We start from the raw sequence: 13,495 nt of genomic DNA, 5'->3' as shown, positions 1-13,495 counted from the left end.
AGAGGATTCTCCGCAGAATCCTGAGAGGATTCTCCGCAGAATCCTGAGAGGATTCTCCGCAGAATCCTGAGAGGATTCTCCGCAGAATCCTGAGAGGATTCTCCGCAGAATCCTGAGAGGATTCTCCATAGAGTCCTGAGAGGATTCTCATTAGAATCCTGAGATAATTCTCCACAGAATCCTGAAAGGATTCTCCACAGAGTCCTGAAAGAATTCCCCACAGAATACTGAAAGGATTTTCCACAGAATCCGGAAAGGATTCTCCACAGAATCCGGAAAAGAATTTTCTCCACAGAATCCGGAAAGGATTCTCCACAGAATCCTGAAAAGATTCTCCACAGAATCCTGACAGGATTCTCCACAGAATCCTGACAGGATTCTCCACAGAATCCTAGAAGGATTCTCCACAGAATCCTGACAGTATTCTCCACAGAATCCTGACAGGATTCTCCACAGAATCTTGACAGGATTCTCCACAGAATCCTGACAGGATTCTCCACAGAATCCGGAAAGGATTCTCCACAGAATCCGGAAAATAATTTTCTCCACAGAATCCGGAAAAGAATTTTCTCCACAGAATCCGGAAAGGATTCTCCACAGAATCCTGAAAGGATTCTCCACAGAATCCTGAAAGGATTCTCCACAGAATCCTGAAAGGATTCTCCACAGAATCCTGAAAGGATTCTGCACAGAATCCTGAAATTATGCTCCACAGAATCCTGAAAGGATTCTCCACAGAATCCTGAAAGGATTCTCCACAGAATCCTGACAGGATTCTCCACAGAATCCTAGAAGGATTCTCCACAGAATCCTGACAGTATTCTCCACAGAATCCTGACAGGATTCTCCACAGAATCTTGACAGGATTCTCCACAGAATCCTGACAGGATTCTCCACAGAATCCTGACAGGATTCTCCACAGAATCCTGACAGGATTCTCCACAGAATCCTGACAGGATTCTCCACAGAATCCTAAAAGGATTCTTTACAGAATCTGGAAATGATTCGTCACAGAATCCGGAAAGAATTCTTCATAGAATCCGGAAAGGATTCTTCATAGTATCCGGAAAGGATTCTTCATAGAATCAGGAAAGGATTCTTCACAGAATCGCACACGTATACCAATGTCTTGACAGAGCTGTGGAAGCGACTCTCCACAAGAATTTACACCCACCTCGTGGAGAGTTGCCTTCGCAACCGCTTCTCGACTTCGGTATGCGTGTGCGACCTCTACTCTATTCGGCAAACTTTTAGACAACCACAGCCAGTAGCACAGGCAGTAGCCGTCCATACATCGTTTCTTGACTGCGCGCTTCTGAGCTCAGAAAATTGCAAGTGAGTGTGCCCATCCTTGCCTCCAGCATTTCCTACAAAATAATCAAAACTGCCTACAGAATCCCTGTAATAATATTCTCAGAATCCTTTTGCAATTCTCCTCAGAGTAGTCTTGGAATTCTCTCGCGATAATCTGTAGCATCTTCTCTTTAGAAGCTTTCCAGTTTTCGCTGTTTGTTGGAAGCAACATCCTTTTTAGTATATTTTTCGTCTCACTTTTGGGATTCAGTTTTCTCAGAATAATATTTTGAGACTTCCCTAGTTCCCTAACCTCAAATCTACCTATTCTATAAGTACAAATTTCGAAATTTTCTGAACAAGTTAGCTTATAATGAGTGCAGAATGGTGTAAACTAGTAATTTTGGTTATTCCCTCTTGTCTTTGATCATAAATTTACCGGATTTTCTTATTTTTGGATCGTAGAACTGGTAAAAAATGACGCCATTGCTTCTAGTTTTTTCCAGGTTTTGCTCAGTATTTCCCTTGTAGCATGTTCTTGTTTTTCTGCTCAAACTCATCATAAGAATCTTTGTATACTTGGCAAAACAAAGTAATCGTTTGGCTGTGTAAAAAATTGTACAAATGGAACGACCTCACCAACTTGTTTTAGTGCTTCTCATTTTTCAATTTTAAAAATGAGAAGCACTAAAACAAATGGGTGAGGTCGTTCCATTTGTACAGTTTTTACATAGCCAAACGTTTACTTTGTTTTGCCAAGTATACAAATATTCTTATGATTTTCTTATGACTTATTTAAAAAAATGGAACCGTCTCATTTTGGAACGAGCTTACCAAATCGAGATTGTTCTTAGAGGGTCACATTTCTAGTGGGTATTCATAAGTTTTCTGGTAAAAGATTTATTGAAATTTCAGAAAACAAATCCTCAAAAACCAATGTAAAAAGATTCGATAAAATTCTTGTGCTTTGAAATATTTTGACATAATGCCAGGAAAAGTTGTCGAAAAAAAAACTGTCGTGGTAAAAATATATCTAAATCTTCCTGAAAGTCGCATGTAATCAGAAACAATAAAAATACGGCAGGTTATTCGCGTGAAAAATAAACTAAGGGTCTCATCAGTCAGAAATTATGTTTACGTTTCAAAAAAAAATCGCCATCAGGTTCCACCGAGATTTGAACTCGGATCGTTGGATTCAGAGTCCAAAGTGCTAACCATTACACCATGGAACCCATCTGGGGTCCCTGCGTGCACGCTATCGAACGGGTTTCTGTGTCTATCGTCTAGGCTTGCTGTCTCCTTGTATCAGCTGTGCGGCAAGAAACGAATGAATGAATGGGGACGTCCTTTACCATTCCGAGAAACTTGCTTTATACATAGCACGCGAATTGTGTGACAATGAATGTTTCTTGGTTCCGTAGCAGAGACCACACTCGACAAGGGATAAGTGTGAAAGTGCACCCTTGTTCGAAAAATTATCAATTCTGTTCGCATCATATTTACCTACGACAACGACGATCGTCATCGTCGTCTGATGCCGAGAGAAGAGAAGTGCGAAACGATTACGAAAACCCAAAAGTAAACAACCTCGTCGTCGACGACGTCTGTGCGATGTGGTGGTCGCTGTTTCTGTCGTCTGTGCCGCCGCGGCAGCGACATCGCCTTCAAGCTGTCAATCCTCGTGTCGAATTTTATTAGGCCACCGCCGGCCGGTGTCATTGCGAATCCAAGAGATTCGGAAAAAAAAATGCAACTTTGTAGCTGTGCCCTGTTCCCATCGGTTGATGTTGCTTGTTGGTCCGGTGCCCAGTTTAATCGTGTAAATCATCTGGAAAAGGGTCACTTTCGATGTGGACGTTGACCGCGAGCCAAGGCGACCGTTTTCCGTGCATAACCGGTTCAACCGGTCGAACCGGGCCGGAACCGGTTCAGAGCGTTTTCGGTGCCTAATCGAGCGGAGAACCGCCCCCGCTCGCTCGGTTGCACATGGATTCACTGCACTGCGCTGGCGGGCGGTGTGTTCTAAGAATAAAACGTGCACTTCTAGGCTGGTTTGGCGAACCTGAGTTTTGGACCGACATGTGTGTAGAGAAGATGGAGACAAAAACAAACGACAACGAAAACAAATTTTCCCTGCTTCGACTCGACTGCGGTGAGTTTCCTAGAAGAACGCATTCTATTTGGTGCTTCCCGACTTCCACGACGACTGTCGGTGTTTCGTAAATTTCTTCTCGAACGTGGGCGTATGGAAAATTTATTAATTGTTCGAATCGGTTCTTTCACGACGATGGCAAACCACGGAATTTCGTCGTCAGGCGGCCACGTTTCCACAAATTTCTAAATTTAGACGGAACTATTACCCGACGATTCGTCTAATAGTCGTCGCCAGCGACGAGATTTTCCCATTTCTTTGAGAGTGAAATCACACTTCTCCATAAATGTCGGACCATCACTCGTCACGTGACTGGTTTAGACTACGATCGACGTCGACGTCGACGGGCACGATGATGATGATCGTCACATTAATTAATTGAATGTGATAAAATCGTTTTCGATTGACGTCGTTTCTGGCTTCTCGGCTACTCGCCAGTAGCCAGTAGAGCGAACCCGTAGGTGACGAATCCATTCGCGAATCAATCTGTCGCGGGGGAAAATATTTTCCGAATATGTGTGGAACATGTGGATTGGCGACAGTCAACATTTTATTGTCACCGCTGGTTAGTTTCCTTCTTTTTATTTTTGGGTGATCGTTCGAGTAATTTCATCGTCACGGTTCGTTCGGTGTGAATTGGGAAGGCACGACACGAGACGTTGAGTTGAGTTTTAAACCGTGGTTCAGTTGTCATGTGCGGAAACGATCAACTGTTGAAGGCCTGTCGAGTCAAATGGTTTCTGTTTTTGGAAACTTTCATTTTTCTTTCGTCAAAGTTCATCGATTGAAACTTGTTCCGTTGCGAAACAGTAGAAACTTGGTGTAATAAAGTGATCTTTTGATTGAGTAAAATAATATATAAATGGAACGAGCTCACCAATTCTTTGCAATACTTTTTCTTCTTCCAGTTTCATCTCCGAAACCTGCAACTATTGTGGAACGAGCTTACCAAATCGTTCGAAAACATTTTTCTTTTTCGAGTTTCCTACCTCATTTCGTTACAATTATATTTGAAAAAAACTAGGGGTGGGTAATGTCTGAGACATAACCGCAATGTTGACGTAGGACAAAGGCTGGAACGAAATTCCGACTTCAAAATGGGCTTTTTCATTTGAGTCCTAAATGAGCTGATTTTTCGGGTCATTGACAGTTCTTCTAAATTCAAGGACCTGTTACATGAAAAGGCCTATACATTGTATTTTGTAACAGACGCTGGCAAAATCCAAATGGGCGGGTTAATGTGTTGAGTAAAGTTGTTATGTAATCTCTTTCACTGAACGCATTCATAAGCATCTGTTGACTAGTTCAAAAATGATTTAATTTTGAAGGTAAATGTTCTTTAACCGTTCTTTGGAAGAGTTCTCATAGAACGGATAGTATTATTAGAATATTGAATGGTGTTATAGATCATAGCTTCCCAAACAATGTTTCGCGATGCAACCCCAACCGCTTGCAGGCACACTTTAATTGTTCCACGCAAAGTGGGGTGACGACAGACTGAGGGTCGCAAAAGCAATGTTTGGAAAATGAAACGTTAGATCATTTTGGAGTTTCTCGTGAATGTTCTGAATTCGGCAACACGTTGTATACTTGTGGAAAGAACAATTAGTGGCCGGGCCGGATTTATTGTTGCTAAGCTTTCATTACCCGAAAATTATCCGACTCATAACTCATGAGGAATAATTTTTGGTAATCCTGAAAAGGCCCGTTTGATTAATTGACGATTCTAGGAAGGAAATGGTATGAATCCACCATGCCATCAATGGGTGTTGGTTTTCTTCGCACTAAATGCAGGATGCCACCGAAAACTGGCCCGCCGCTTGCTGCCATGTATGAGATTCCTGGTTCTATCAGTTGGTGCGCAGCTGTGGAGGTGACATCCACTCCCCTTGACTGATCCAACGAAAATGACGAAAGAGAACAGAAGAAAAAGATTTTATGCCCCTAGATTAGCTGGTGAACCACCACCCAATTAGCTGGCTCTCCAGTTTATTTCGTTGCATGACCCGCCAGTATGTTTCAGACGCTTCCTACGACTAATCAACCATTCCATAGAAAATTTTCGTCGATCGAAGAAAGTAGTAGAAGTATTGAATGGTAACACTCATTTTAAATTGATAAATATTAGAATGAATCAATGTTTTTCGCAAAATTGTCCCGATAAAATAATGCGTTGATAAATTCCGAGTAGAATGATTAGTGTTTGACTTCGCTGTTGCTTCGCCAACAAGCATTCATTATTTCACTTTGCGCTTGCACTACACTTTTCTTGATCGATGGAATAAAATAATCCGATTCATAACTCTTGCCGAAACATTTTCGGTGTTCCTGAAAAGGACCATTTGAATAATGGACGATTTTGATGAATTCTCCATGTCACGCAATGCGTGTTGATTTTCTCCGCTCTCAATGCTAGGTGCCTTCGAAAACTGGTCCGCCGCTGGCTGCCGAGCGTCGACGCAATAGATGTGCTGCTGCCCAGCTGTAGAGGTGACATCCACCTCCACCCTCCTTGACTGATCCTACGAAATTGATTAAAGAAAACAGAGGGCACAGCTTTTATATCCCTAGATTAGCATATGAAGCTCCTCCCATTTGGCTGGCTTCCAGTTTATTTCGTTTGCATGCCCCGCCCACATGCACCCAGACGCTTCAAACGATGAACCAACCCAGAAATGAGTAAATTTTCATTGAACAAAGCACCAAGCATTCAATCTATCACTTTTTTGTTGCACCACGCTTTTCCCGACCGATGAAATGAAACGTATAAGGAATCTGGACGATTTATGAAAGAAAATTACATGAATTCACCATTTCACGCAATGCGTGTTGGTTTTCTCCGCGCTGAATACCGGATACCAACGAAAATTGCCCCGTCGCTTGCTACCGTGGATAACATTTAGTGACCGGCTTCACTGTTGCTGAGCCACCAGTATTCAATCTTTTACTATTTGGTTCCACCACACTTTTCATTATTTCTCGACTGATGAAACATTCATTTATAGTTCTTGAGGCATCATTTTCGGTGGCCCTGATAAGGATCGTTTGGTTATGAATTCACCATGCCACGAAATGCGTGTTGGTTTTCTCCACGCTTAATGCTGAGCCACCGAAAATTTACCCATTGCTTACTGCCGTGGATAAAATTAATAGTCGACTTCACTCCTGCTGAGAAACGGAGCTGCCTTTCACTTTTTAGTTGCAACACTATTTTCGATCGATGGATGTCCAATTATTCATAACTCCTTAGGAAAGATTCTCTGTGGTCCTGAAAAGAACCGTTTGAATTATGGACGATTGCGATGAATCCACCATTTCACGCAATGCGTGTTGGCTTTCTCCACGCTGAATGCTTGACGCTGACGTAAACTGGCCCGTGTTTGCTGCCTTGGATGAGATTTTCAGCCGCGCCAAGAGTCGTCGCTGGGTTAGTGTGTGTTGTTGCCAGGCTAGAGGTGACACCAACCTCCTTGACTGATCCAACGAAAATGACAAAAGCAAATAGAGGACAAAGCTTTTATACCACTAGATTAGCAGATGAAGCTCCTCCCATTTGGTTGGCTTTCCAGTTTATTACGTTTGCATGCCCCGCCCGCACGCATCCAGACGCTGCAAACGATTAATCAACTCAGAAATGAGTAAATTTTCATTGAACGGATAAAGTAACCAAACTATTAATTCGAAAATGTTAGAATTAAACAATGGATTTGCTAAATTCCAGGTGGAATCATAAGTGACCGCCTTTCAATATTTCACTTTATGGTTGCACCACACTTTTCCCGATCGATGGAGGAAAACTATCCGATAATAATTTCGATGGTTCTGAAAGAGACCGGGACCAATGTTAGGCAATAATTTGCATTATCATTATTTCATCCCGCCACGCAATGCTTGTTGGATTTATCCGTGATGAATGTTGGACGCCGCTTGCTGTCGTGGATGAGATTAGTGGCTGCTTTCACTGTGTCTGAACCATCAAGCATTAATTTAAACTTTCACTATTTGGTTTCACTACACTTGTCTCGATCGATGTCGGAAATTTATTCAATTAACTCTAGGAATAATTTCGATGGTCCTGAAAAGAACCGTTTGAACAATGGACGATTTTAGGAAGAAACTGAAATTAATTTATCATGCCACGCAAGGTGTATTGATTTTGCTGCTGCCGCTTCCTGTGCTGCACCACCGGTCAGACCGATTCGATTCGATGAAAAGCATTCCTTCCATGGTCTGCCGCGTTAGACGGTCAGAAGGCGAATGTGCAACAGCACCCTTGTGGACAACCACCGACACCGAGCCGACCGACACGGCCGTCAAAGAATAATGAGCGAAAACGCAAACGAAGAAAGTGAGCAGCTCTCGTTCGATGCGTTCACCTCGAGACGACAAAGACAAATGAGGGAAGATGCGAAGAAGCAGTAGCTTTTACATTCGACGGGAGCATCCAAAATGTGCTCGATCGTGATTGGCTGGAATAAACATGGGTTCACTTTTCCTAATTTTTCAATAGTTTGTTATTGAAAAACAACAAATGTTATTATTGGACATAATTGGTGTAAAGATTTGCAATCGATTGGTGCCAAAATTATGAAAATTCAACAAGAAATGGCTGAGTTATTAAGGCTCAAAATCTCCACTTTAAACGTAACGCGGCCGATTTCTGAAAATTTAGAATGACACCCGGTATAGAAAAGAGAGACGTAGTCCTACGTCAAAAAGTAACAAATGGAACGATCTCACCACTCTCGGTTGAGAAGCCCCGTACTGTGATATAGCACCTTCAGACTCTACAGAAAAATAATAAAGTAATAAAGTGATCTTTTGGTAGAGTAAAGTATTATATAAATGGAAAAAGCTCACCGATTCTATGCAATACTTCTTCTAGTTTCAGTTTCATTTCCGAAATTTTCTATTACATCGAAACGAGCTCACCAAATCGTTTCTTTTTCAAGCGTCCTTCATCATTTAGTTACAGAATTTTAAGAGGATTCTCTATAGAATCCTGAGAGGACTTGGCTCAGAATCCTGAGAGGATTCTCCTCTGAATCCTGAGAAGATTCTCCTCAGAATCCTGAGAAGATTCTCCTCAGAATCCTGAGAATATTATTATCTTAAGAATCCTGAGAAGATTCTCCACAGAATCTAGGAAGGATTCTCCTCATAACCCTGACAAGATTCTCCACAGAATCCTGAAAGAACTCCTTACAGAATCCTCAGAGGATTCATGGCAGAATGCTGAGAGAATTCTTCTTAGAATCCTGAGAGGATTCTTCTCAGAATCTTGAGAGGATTCTTCTCAGAATCTTAAGAGGGTTCTTCAATGAATCCAGAGATTATTCTTCACAGAATCCTATTTTCCACAGAATCCTGAGAGGATTCTCCTCAAAACCGTGAATGGATTCTCCACAGAATCCTGAGAGGACTCCTTAGAGAATCCTGAGGATTTTTCACAGAGTTTTCAGAGGATTCTCCACAGAATCCTTCGAGGAATCTCTACAGAAACCTGAGAGGATTCTGCTGAAAATCCTGAGAGAATTTTCCTAAGAATCCTAAGAGGACTTTCCAGAGTCCTGAGAGGATTCTCAACAGAAGCCTGGGTTCTTGACAGAATTCTAAGAGGATTCTCCTCAAAATTCTGAGAATTTTTTTTTAATTTTTATTAATGTGTATTTTAACTTAAATGCTAATTCTACACTCAAAATTCTGAGGAGATTCTCCTCAGAACTCTGAAAGAATTCTGTGAGGACTATCCTTAGAATTCTGAGAGGATTCTTTTCAGAATCCTGAGATCATTCTTTTCAGAATCTTGAGAGGTTTCTCCTAAGAATCCTGAGAAAATTCTCCACAGCATCCTGGGTTCTTGACAGAATTCTGATAGGATTCTACGCAAAATTCTGAGAGGATTCTCCACCGAATCCTGAAAGGACTCCTTACAAAAGCCTGAGAGGATGCTGCACAGAATCCTGAGAGGATTCTTGACAGAACTCTGAGATGATTCTCCTTAGAGTCCTGAGAGGAGTCTCCTCAGAATCCTGAAAGGATTCTCCTCAAAATCCAGTGAGGATTTTCCACAGAATCCTGTTAGGGTTTCTTATAGAATCCTGAGAGGTATGTTGACAGAATCCGGAGAGGATTCTTCACGGAATCCTGAGATTATTCTTCTCAAAATCTTGAGTAGTTTCTCATCAGAATCCAGAGATGATTCTCCACATAACCCTGACAAGATTTTCCCCAAAATTCTAAAATAAATCCTTACAGAAACCTGATAGAATTCTCCGCAGGGTCCTGAGAGGATGCTCCACAGCATCCTGAAAGGATTCTCCTCAGAACCCTAAGAGTATTCTCCTCATAATCCTGAGAGGATTCTCCACAGAATCTTGAGAGAATTTTTCACAGAATCCTGAGAGGATTCTCCACAGAATCCTGAGAGGATTCTTTTCAGAATCCTGAGAGGATTCGCCACAGAGTCCTGAGAGGATTCTTCTCAGAATCCTGAGAGGATTCTTCACAGAATCCTGAGAGCATACTTCACAGAATCCAGAGTGGATTCTCTTCACAGAATCCAGAGTGGATCCTTCACAGAATCCACAGTGGATTCTTCACACAATCCTGATAGGATTCTTCGCCGAATCCTGATAGGATTCTCTGCAGAATCCTGATAGGATTCTCTGCAGAATCCTGATAGGATTCTCTGCAGAATCCTGATAGGATTCTCTGCAGAATCCTGATAGGATTCTCTGCAGAATCCTGATAGGATTCTCTGCAGAATCCTGATAGGATTCTCTGCAGAATCCTGATAGGATTCTCTGCAGAATCCTGATAGGATTCTCTGCAGAATCCTGATAGGATTCTCTGCAGAATCCTGATAGGATTCTCTGCAGAATCCTGATAGGATTCTTTGCAGAATCCTGATAGGATTCTCTGCAGAATCCTGATAGGATTCTCTGCAGAATCCTGATAGGATTCTCTGCAGAATCCTGATAGGATTCTCTGCAGAATCCTGATAGGATTCTCTGCAGAATCCTGATAGGATTCTCTGCAGAATCCTGATAGGATTCTCTGCAGAATCCTGAGAGGATTCTTTGCAGAATCCTGAGAGGATTCTTTGCAGAATCCTGAGAGGATTCTTTGCAGAATCCTGAGAGGATTCTTTGCAGAATCCTGAGAGGATTCTTTGCAGAATCCTGAGAGGATTCTTTGCAGAATCCTGAGAGGATTCTTTGCAGAATCCTGAGAGGATTCTTTGCAGAATCCTGAGAGGATTCTTTGCAGAATCCTGAGAGGGTTCTTTGCAGAATCCTGAGAGGATTCTTTGCAGAATCCTGAGAGGATTCTCTGCAGAATCCTGATAGGATTCTCTGCAGAATCCTGATAGGATTCTCTGCAGAATCCTGATAGGATTCTCTGCAGAATCCTGATAGGATTCTCTGCAGAATCCTGATAGGATTCTCTGCAGAATCCTGATAGGATTCTCTGCAGAATCCTGATAGGATTCTCTGCAGAATCCTGATAGGATTCTCTGCAGAATCCTGATAGGATTCTCTGCAGAATCCTGAGAGGATTCTTTGCAGAATCCTGAGAGGATTCTTTGCAGAATCCTGAGAGGATTCTTTGCAGAATCCTGAGAGGATTCTTTGCAGAATCCTGAGAGGATTCTTTGCAGAATCCTGAGAGGATTCTTTGCAGAATCCTGAGAGGATTCTTTGCAGAATCCTGAGAGGATTCTTTGCAGAATCCTGAGAGGATTCTTTGCAGAATCCTGAGAGGATTCTTTGCAGAATCCTGATAGGATTCTCTGCAGAATCCTGATAGGATTCTCTGCAGAATCCTGATAGGATTCTCTGCAGAATCCTGATAGGATTCTCTGCAGAATCCTGATAGGATTCTCTGCAGAATCCTGATAGGATTCTTTGCAGAATCCTGATTGGATTCTCTGCAGAATCCTGATAGGATTCTCTGCAGAATCCTGATAAGATTCTTCGCAGAATCCTGATAGGATTCTTCGCAGATTCCTGATAGGATTCTTCGCAGAATCCTGATAGGATTCTCTGCAGAATCCTGATAGAATTCTCTGCAGAATCCTGATAGAATTCTCTGCAGAATCCTGATAGGATTCTCGACAGAATCCTGATAGGATTCTCTGCAGAATCCTGATAGGATTCTTTGCAGAATCCTGATAAAATTCTCTGCAGAATCCTGTTAGGATTCTCTGCAGAATCCTGATAGGATTCTCTGCAGAATCCTGATAGGATTCTCTACAGAATCCTGATAGGATTCTCTGCAGAATCCTGATAGGATTCTCTGCAGAATCCTGATAGGATTCTCTGCAGAATCCTGATAGGATTCTCTGCAGAATCCTGATAGGATTCTCTGCAGAATCCTGATAGGATTCTCTGCAGAATCCTGATAGGATTCTCTGCAGAATCCTGATAGGATTCTCCGCAGAATCCTGATAGGATTCTCCGCAGAATCCTGATAGGATTCTCCGCAGAATCTTGATAGAAATATCCTCAGAATCCTGATAGGCTTCTCCACAGAATCCTGATAGGATTCTTCCAGGTTCATCGATTGAAACTTGTTTCGTTGCGAATCAGTAGAAACTTGGTGTAATAAAGTGATCTTTTGGTTGAGTTAAACAATATATAATTGGAACGAGCTCACCAATTATTTGCGATACTTCTTCTACTTCCAGCTTATTTTGCAATTTGCTATTATATTGGAACGAGCTCACCAAATCGTCTCATTTTCTTTTTCAAGTTTCCTTCATCATTTAGTTGCAATTATATTTCAAATAAAAGCGAGAAAAAGAAGTAACAAATGGAACGATCTTACCACTCTCGGTTGACAACCACCGTACTGTGATATAGCACCTTCCAAGTTGACCTCGAATCCAAATCTGTATTCGATTCGTTGCAAAAAAATAGAAACTTTGCGTTATAAAATGTTCGGTTGTGTGAAATTATAGAATTGAAACAAGCTCACCAAATCAAAGGAAACTTCAATAAACATTATATAAATGGAACGAGCTCACTAAAACGCTGCAATACTTCTACAACTTTTTGTATATTCTATTCCAAACTTGCAATGAATTTAGTGTTTGGTCAAAATAGAGGATTCGTTGAACAAATTCTCATATTTGGAACGAGCTCATCGAATTGCTACGAAACTTTTTTTTTCTGTTCAAGCTTCTCGCATCTTTTGGTTGAGAACCACTGTTGTGTGATTACACGCTTTCCAAGTTGACCTTGAGCTTGAATCCAAATCTGTAACTTTCATTTGTCTTTGGTCAAAGTTTATCGATTGAATCTTATTTCGTTACGAAAGAGTAGCAACTTGGTGTAATAAAGTGATCTATTGCTATTAATGGAACGAGCTCACCAATACTTTGCTATACTTCTTTTATTTCCAGTTTTATTTTCATAGTTTGCTATTATAGCTCACCAAATCGTTTGGAAACTTTATTCAAGCTTCCTACGTCTTTAGGAACAATGGGGCACGTTCGATGTAGTACTAGATTTGTAGTAATGAGGCTGAATTTTAGTATGGTGAGAAGGTCAATTCTCCGTTTCTGCAATGAAATGGTGCAAAAAGCGTGGGTATTACGATTCCTTGCCTAAGTTGATGCTGTTTGAGCAAAACTTTGGACAACTATGTTGTTTATATTGCAAGAAATGGAGAAAACAACAACACTGTTGCCCAAAGTTTTGCTCAAACAGTATCAAATTAAGCAAGGAACCATAATACCCACGCTTTTTGCACCTTTTCATTGCAGAAACGGAGAATTGACCTTCTCACCATACTAAAATTCAGCTCATTACTACAAATCTAGTACTTCGCCGATCTGTCCTATTATATTTGAAAAAAAAAAATAACAAATGGAACGATCTCACCACTCTCAGTTTAGAACTACTGTAAAAGTAGAAACTTGGCGTAATAAAGTAATCGTTCGGTTGTGGAAAAATTATAGAAATGGAACGAGCTCACCAAATCATTGCAATATTTCCTAAAGTTTTTCTTTATTCTATTCCAAATTTGCAATAAATATGTGTT

General features: G+C 41.3%; 1 protein-coding gene and 1 non-coding gene across 8 annotated transcripts in view; one reads left to right on the top strand and one right to left on the bottom strand.

Annotated features, from left to right (window-relative positions):
- LOC109400406 (polypyrimidine tract-binding protein 2) overlaps positions 1 to 13,495 on the top strand; it is a 1,522,650-nt gene that overhangs the window by 1,047,045 nt on the left and 462,110 nt on the right. The gene's annotated exons all lie outside the window — the stretch shown is intronic.
- On the bottom strand, positions 2,454 to 2,525 carry Trnaq-cug (transfer RNA glutamine (anticodon CUG)). The gene has a single exon. It is a non-coding gene; the product is annotated as a tRNA-Gln (tRNA).

The sequence above is a fragment of the Aedes albopictus genome, chromosome 1 (assembly GCF_035046485.1).
Source record: "Aedes albopictus strain Foshan chromosome 1, AalbF5, whole genome shotgun sequence".
Taxonomy (NCBI): Eukaryota; Metazoa; Arthropoda; class Insecta; order Diptera; family Culicidae; genus Aedes; species Aedes albopictus.
Note: the sequence above shows the minus strand (reverse complement) of the source record. Positions and strands in the feature narration are given on the sequence as shown.